The 8,345-nt window shown below is 46.9% G+C and overlaps 1 long non-coding RNA gene across 1 annotated transcript; it reads right to left on the bottom strand.

Annotated features, from left to right (window-relative positions):
* Window positions 1–240: 240 nt before the first annotated feature.
* Window positions 241–1,613, bottom strand: LOC135050983 (uncharacterized). The gene is made up of 3 exons (XR_010241970.1): window positions 1,446–1,613; window positions 1,158–1,370; window positions 241–536 (listed from the first exon to the last, which is right to left on the bottom strand). It is a non-coding gene; the product is annotated as an uncharacterized LOC135050983 (long non-coding RNA).
* Window positions 1,614–8,345: the final 6,732 nt, after the last annotated feature.

Genomic DNA, 8,345 nt, shown 5'->3' with positions numbered 1-8,345 from the left:
CATCAAAGAGATGTTCTGGCTTAAATTATGGATGCTGGCATTCAGTTGGTTGTTGGTTGCAGTGTGGCTGGCCACAATCCTGGACAATGACTCATTCACAACCTGATTGTGTTGTATCAGTTGGATGAGTGTTTGCTGCTGGCGTTGTTGCTCATCAATGATGCGCGTCAAATGAGCCAGCATTTGATTGTTGTCGGCCCGAATTTGATCCATAGAAGTGACTATTCTACCTACTTGGACAATCAGTCTGCCCGAGTTGCGACTAATGCGCGGCAGATGATGGGGCAGACTGGCAAGGTGTTGGGTGTGGGCGGTCAGGCAGGCATTGTTTTGGGTCTGTTGGGTTGTCCAACTGGACCAAAAGTCATCGGGTACTTGTTGCTGGGGTGGAGCTTGGAGCAGTTGTGGAGTAATGGAGGCTTGGGGGATATCCTGCGGCTGGGTTGGCTGGGTCGGGACAACGGGTGTTAGGTTTAGTGTGTAGGTGGCCTGTTGGTCTTGTTCCTGCTGGCCAACGTCGGGCATCAAGGTTGGTTCTGTATGGGGTGGGCAACATGCACTGTTTACTTTCCACATAATATATTTGGTTGGCCTAAACATTTCAAAATGAATTATACTGCATTCTTTTTGTTTTTTGAATTGTGTTTTTCTAAACGAGGAATATTTTGTTTCAAAACACATATATCCCATCACATGCGTGCACATAGACTGACTGCCGGAATCCTCACCTAACTACCTCCCCTCCACAGCATTACAGTGTTCTGTCACCTCCCCTGTCCAGGATATAGACTGCTCACCTGGATGGTCCAGAGGAGCGGATCAAGTAAGCAGTCTACCTCCAGGACAGGGGAGGTGTGTGAACACTATAATGATGTTCAGGGGGTGGTGGTGGGTTTTTTTCGGTGAGTAATTTGCAGTTTTTTTTCTGTGCACGTGTGTGTACTAAATTTATTACGATGGCTGTTCAATTTTAAATGTGATGTTGCCCATAGCAACCAATAAGATTTATAAAATTTATGCATTTGCACCTTCAAAAAGTTAATACGTGAAATCTGATTGGTTGTTATGGCAAACATGTAATCTCAACTACAACTCACATCATAGTAACTGAACTGTGTAGATTATTTTGTATGTGTTTATTGTAAGTTTTTACTCACCAGATAACTGAGGTGATCGAGGCTCATCACTTTGTGGACTAGCCAATAGTGCTTGTGGTGGCTGGGGTGAGACTGCGGAGATGCGCCGCCTGGGTGGGGAAGATGGAGCCGCAGATTCGGATTCAAGACGCCGTGTCTTACTTGGCCTCCTGGGTAAGTTAGCCGAGCCCTGTGATGGGCGCCTTAGAGGAGGTCGGCTTACAGAAGTAGAACCTATGTGAATATATAAACATTAATATTTTGTACTTCTATGTGTTTGCAGAATATGTGACTACAGTGAATTCTTACCTGCAATCCCAGCATCCTCATCAGTTGGCTGGGGCCTGTCTGGGCGGCTGGTCTGGCGTACTGTTGAAAAAGTGTTAACAACATTATTACCATACTTGTAAAAAACATTGATAACTGCAAAACCTTAGTGTACTGTAACCATCTTGTACGTATTGTAAAGTAAACTAATTTCTGGTTAAGATCTTCGTGATTACTTAATTTGGTTTATCTATAAAAATGAACATGGTGTTGCACTAAATAAAACAGTAACATTGATGAATTGTGTGCAAGATATTGCAGAGTTTGATTACTTGCAACTTAAACCAAACTTTATTCTAAATAAAAATACTTAAAAAAACACACACACACAAATCATACCAAGCTGCTATTAGATACAACAGCTATGGGCAAGAAATATCTCATATTAAGTATTGGAACTACACATACCAGCATGCACTGCACCTGATTTTGCATTCAATAAAAAAAAAAAAACAGCCAAGGCATGATGGGAAATGCAGTTTAAAAACATAAATACACCTTAAGGGTGCTCAGGCCTGCAATACATGACCAACACAATGTATGCATACTTAAAGAAAAAATTTAATTTTGCAGCATGATCATTTTTTAATTTAAACAATATAATTTTAAAAATTCCAACTCAGCATCCTGCGTAGGGCGGTCCGAATCCCGGACATGAGTTGCAGACACCACTTCTGCAGGAATCAGAGCCCGCACAGGCTCCTCCCAGTCACGATAGGTTGCCCGGAAATGGGGGCCACCCCCGGTTTGGCGGGCTGATTTAGCCTCCTTGGCCATCTTGGCCTTGACACGGCGCTTGATGTCGTAAAACCTCTTGCGACACGTGTCCTCAGTCCGCTTCACCACACCCTCACTATTAACTGCCACTATTACTTTCCCCCACAGGACAGATTTCCTGCGGGAGGACACCTTGGCAGCATCCTGGCCAAACAATTGCCGATGATGCCTCATCAGCTCCCGCACCAACGCCATGTTTTCAGCATAGCTGAACTTTACATTACGGCCAGTCTTGGTAGTGGTGCGTGGCTGCGGAGCCACAGCACCATCACTATCACTTGAAAACAGAGCAACAGGCACCCCCTCCTCCTCCTCACTCTCCTCCTCCCTCTCACTAACCCCCTCCACCTCACTCACCTCCTCCCTCTCACTCACCTCCTCCACCTCACTCACCTCCTCCCTCTCACTAACCTCCTCCACCACACTGACCTCTGAGTCAGACATAATGAGGACAAACGACACAAAACACAGAAAAAATAAAACACAAAACACACTCCTCCACTACTACTACTACACACCACACAGCCAACACACACAGACACTCACTCACTCACTCACTCACTCACTCACTCACTCACTCACTCACAAACAATGACAAAAGACTTGGGAAAAAAAACAAGGACAAAAAAGTTTACAAACTCTGAAAAAACTAGACAACAAATATGACAAGACTACTTACACACACAGTACAGCACTCAACAATCACAAAACTCCTCTCCAAATCCTCCAAAAAATCCACCAAACTCACCAACTCCAAATACACCTTCCTCTCTCCTCTCCACTAGCTAAACCCACGAGGTGCGGTGTGTTTGGGGCGGTTTTATAGTAATGTGCACAGACACTCCTCCATCACGGACGCGTGATAAAAACGAAACTTAGGACTAAAAACGCGGCCGCGAAATTAAAATCACTGCCGTAACAGACATGTGACGCAGTCGTAAAATAAAAAAACAAATCACGGCCGCAAAACATCAAAATCGGCCGAAAACCCCCCCCTCAAAATACGAATGACTTCGACATCGGACAACAGAAAAAAAAAAAATACGACAGCTTAGTAAATTAGTCGTAATCAATTCAAAAAGTTGCACAATTACACTTTCGATGTCAATCGCGATTGTACTTTGACCACAAACTGAAAATTACGAATGTTAGTAAATATACCCCTATGAATTCATCTTCTTTGACGTTGGCAAAAATGGAGGTGCATCAGACGGTGGCTCGCTGAAGAATACCACCTTCTACGAGCGGCTCACCACAAAGACCCTGAACTTGCCATCTAGGAAGCAAACCAAGCACAGACTCTTTTCTTTTCGCACTCCACGAGAACATTATGAAGCCGTACCCACAAAGGCACCTGACAAGGTAGAAGCAGATTTAAAATTATAGGCTATCCAGGGCATGCTCAATTGTAGAGAACACTTTTGGTATCCTGTCTAGCCGCTTCTGGATATTCCTAATGGCTATCAACTTGCAGGTGGAGAAGATAGATTGGGTGGTGACTGCGTGCTGTGTCCTGCATAACTATTTGCGCAGAAAAACCACCCAGCGTAGGACACTGCCCAGAGCAGCGCCAGGAGACCCAGACCCAGAACACCCAGAGTAGACTTCACCGTTTCCCTCTGTGGAACCACCTCCACTCCATTCAGGTCAGTGGCGAGAACCTGGCCTATTTTAACGGGGTGGGTGCAGTCGATTGGCAGAAGGAGCACATTTAAGTGGACTGTGCTGGACCAATGGAACTTGCAAAAACTTTAGTGAACTTTTAAAAAACTAATTCCGGGGGGGGCGTGGCTTGGCTGGCTAACTGAATGGAGGCAGTTCCTCTGAGCTCCTGACGGACCCCTTTATAAAGTTGTATTTTACCCCATTTCCCTGGACCCTCCTCATCGTCTAGGGTCCCCCTGCCAGTATTATATACTCAGTAAGGTGCAGGAGTGCTGGGGAGCCGAAGATCCCGTCTTCACGGGCTGAGGCCTTCCCGCCGCCCAGAAGCTGGGGACTAAATTACCGCGGTCCCGGCCGTGACCCTCCGATGCGCCGGCTGGCGGACCCGAGCCCCGCTCACCTGTGTGCTGTGGAGCCTCCTGCATGTCCGCGGCACTTGCCCACCGCGAGCCGCCCATCTGCTGTGACTATCTCCCCCTGTGCTGTGGCCCGCGAGACACTGCTGGCTGGAGCTGGGTCCGGGGGCGGTGGCCATCTTGGAGTGCGGGCGTACACTGCATGCGTCCACTGCTGTGAAAGTGAGCCTGGGGAGCTATGTACACTGCACAGGAGATCCTGTGCTGGGCTGCTGGGGGGACTGAGCGGCTGGGGCTTAACTGAATATGGTGTCCCAGCTGTCCCCCCTCTCCATTTACTACTGCCTGGCATTCCGTGGAGACTATAAGGGGGAGGTGGATCAGAGCTGCTGGCGCCTCTGCTCCTCTGAGAAACAGCTCCTGAGTTACCCTGGATGTGTATATACAAGTGCCCAGGCACTTCCCTGCTGATTGAAGTTTTGGCCCCCACATCTCTATAAAGTACCATAGCTTAGCATTCCCTTTTTACTGCAGGAGACACAGCAAACTTCACTTACCTTGCTTGATTGAACAGATTGGAGCTCCCTCCTGTGGCGACTTCTTGAATTGCACCCTTTCCTCAGACTTTCTTATACTATAACAGGGAGCTTACAGAGCCCTCTTCCACTGCTGGCTCTGCTGTCCTGAAGTGGGGGAAAACTCAGTGCTACGACGTGGTGGCGGCTGCCCTCCCATGCCGGAATTGTTCCCTGCTCCTTGCTCCAGATAGACAGATCCGGCTTTCTGCAGCAACGACTCTCTACTTTTCACACCATGCTTTAAACTACAATGACCTGACCAGACCATGTTGAGGGGAACACATGATCTGTCGCCTGTATGTCGATATTCAGCTCAATGTTAATTCCTTCTGACTATGCCAAAAACCGTGCCTCATGCCGAGACAACGTTCCTCCATTAAATTGCCAAATACTCCAACCAACTCATCCCAAGCCACGGCTTTTGTACACTTTTTCGGCCACCAGTATCCGACTCCACCTCATCATCCCCTTCATCGCCCTCCTATCTCTCCAGCTCCATGGAAGACAACGCGGCTGCAGGACCCCCTGCTCTCCATCCGCCATCTACACCTATGGTAGAATCTTCAGATTTATCTGCCATTCTCTCTAAATTGCGGTCCCTTCCCGCCCGCCAGGACCTGCAGCAGGACCTCCAGTCCATGGAACAACAGATACAGGATTCCATTCAGGCCCGTATTTCTTCCATTCAGTCAGATGTCACCCATGTCGCAGACAGAGTGGTAAAGTTGGAAGATTGCTTTGAGAAGACGGACTCTAAAATATCAGATCTCCATGATCTCATCTCTCGCCAATCACGCTCTATGATCACCATGGGCCGCAGGCTCGATGACATTCATAACAGGGGGCGCAGGAATCACCTGCGAGAACGGGGACTGCCTGAAGACGTCGCACCCCAAAACATTGAACCTGCTCTGAACAAAATATTCAATGAACTTTTGGGGGCAGACTCCGACTACCAGATGGTGTTTGACAGGGCCCATCGGGCCTTGCGTCCTAGAGGGACCCCAATGGAGAGGCCACGCGATGTTATCTGCAGACTCCATTACTTTCAGGAAAAGGAAGAGATTCTTAAAGCAGCCAGACGTGCACTGGACATCGCTTTTGATGGTCATAGGATACAAATTTTTCCGGACCTCTTGTGGTCTACCCTGCAACAGAGGCGTCTTCTCCGTCCCCTCACAGATGAACTAAAAAACCGTAACATCAAATTTTGCTGGGGATTCCCCTTATCTATTCAAGCGACCTACAAGGGAACCATTTTTGTCTTGCAAGAATTTGAAGGTGTTGGGGATTTCTACTCAGCCCTAGACATTCCTGCCCCGAATCTTCCTAATTGGCTGGACCCGTTTGGCTGGACTCGTGCTGAACAGTGGAAAAAAGTCAGTAATTCTAGGAGGCGACGACGGGCTGACATATCCGGGGAATCTGAAGCCATTGTGGCTGCTACGGTTACCGCTGGTGACACGGGATGATAACTGCAGGCTGGACTTCAAGTTACTTTCTCCCTGGACACGTGAATACTTGACATACTTAATGTGTTTTTGATATGTTCTTTTTTCTTTTTTTTTATGTGTCTTTCTACTGATGGTTAAATAATTCACTGTCCACGATTGTTCAGGTAACTGATTGCCTCTCATGGCTGCCTGAATGCTGCCACTTCCTGCCAGGTCGTGTTTTTTGTTTATGCTCTTTTGGTTTATTGGTTTTTAGGTTATGTCACTTATATACTAGATCAACGCTACCTGTTATGCAATTTTGCCTTTCTGTGCATTACTTGATCTCGTAGTCTTTGGATTCAGTTTTCTTCTTTCTTCGAGCTGCTCTATCTGCTGAAAATGTTTTGCTTGGATTTCAATGCTATTTAACGGCGATATGTCTCAGTTCCCCTCTAACCCCCCCTTGCTCTGCTGTACATTTGTAGATCATGGGCTGTTTATGGTTTCCCATGACTATTGATGCGGAGTATTGCTGTTATACTAACAGCTGTTTTTTTTTGTCTCTTATTTTCTATGTTACTTCCCCCTATCTTTCCTCTTGTGATTAGGTATTGTGAGGTATTATGGGTGGTTACTCTCTCAGCAAGGTAAATTGGTTGACACGGTGTTGTGGCAGCGTTGGGATTCCCTGGTAACTTGCCAATATGGCTAACTTGAAGTTGATATCATTTAATGTGAAAGGCCTTGACATCCCCGAGAATAGGTCCCGGCTTCTACACTCCCTAAATACCGATAAAACGGATGTGGTGTTCCTCCAGGAGACACACTTTAAAAAAGGTGCCTCTCCGAAGCTTCACTCACGTCACTTCCCGCAGGGATATAATAATGATTTCTCAGTAGCTAAGGCTAAGGGGGTTGCCAAACATGTTAGATTGAGTGATGTGTTGGAGGTTCATATTGGGGATGGGAGAGGCCTGCTGGTCAAAGCTACTATTGCCGGCCAAACTTTTACATTTGTTAACCTTTATCTCCCTCATCAGGGTCAGCTCCGTTTTATGAGGGGTGCTTTAGAGTTGATAGAGCAAACTTTGGAAGGGGTGTTGGTGGTAGGAGGGGACCTTAACTGGACATTAGAGCCTCTTCTAGATACCTCAACTAGTGCTCCCAAATCTACTTTAAACGATATTAAACGCTTTAAATCAATTCTACACGACTTCCAACTCATAGACACCTGGCGCCTGCTCCACCCTAAGGATAGAGACTACACGTTTTACTCCTACCCGCACAATTGTTATACCCGTATTGATTATCTCTGTGTAGACCATAAATCTCTTGATTCTCTTGTGGATGCCACAGTAGGACAAATAGTGTGCCTCATGCTTCTGACAGTAAGATGGGCGAGATCTTTCATGCTTATTATATTGATCTCTATAACTTGACATCATTGCGCTCCCAGTGTGAGCAGTCAGTGCATGAGAAGGCAGTAAAGGACTTCCTTGAAGAGATTAAATTCCCGTCACTTTCCCCAGCTATGATTTCAGCCCTCGAAGACCCTTTTACAGACGGTGAACTCATGACCGCCCTGAAGTCCTCCCCATCTGGTAAAAGCCCGGCCCCGATGGCTTTCCCATATCTTATTACAAAATGTTTCAGGATAAACTCCTCCCTCTTTTGCTCCATTCTTGCAACTCGGTCTCTCCACAGGCCCCCTTTTCGAATCAGTCCCTAGGAGCGCATATTGCAGTCATTCCTAAAGACGGTAAAGATCCATCATTGCCGTCCAGCTACAGTCCAATCTCCCTCCTTAATGTGGATGTTAAATTATATGCCAAACTTATAGCGAACCGCCTGAGTTTGTTACTGCCGGAAGTTATACACTCGGACCAGGTTGGCTTTGTTCAGGGTAGGGAAGCAAGGGACAATACCATAAGGGTGATTGACCTGATAGCCCATGCAAGCTCAGCTAAGACTCCTATGATGCTTCTTTCCGTAGACACTGAGAAAGCCTTCGACCGTATAGACTGGGTCTTTATGGAAACGACATTGCGAGGGCGGGCCTGGGAGAGGTGT

Source organism: Pseudophryne corroboree, chromosome 2 (assembly GCF_028390025.1).
Source record: "Pseudophryne corroboree isolate aPseCor3 chromosome 2, aPseCor3.hap2, whole genome shotgun sequence".
NCBI classification, from domain to species: domain Eukaryota; kingdom Metazoa; phylum Chordata; class Amphibia; order Anura; family Myobatrachidae; genus Pseudophryne; species Pseudophryne corroboree.
This window is presented reverse-complemented; position numbering and strand designations above follow the sequence as displayed.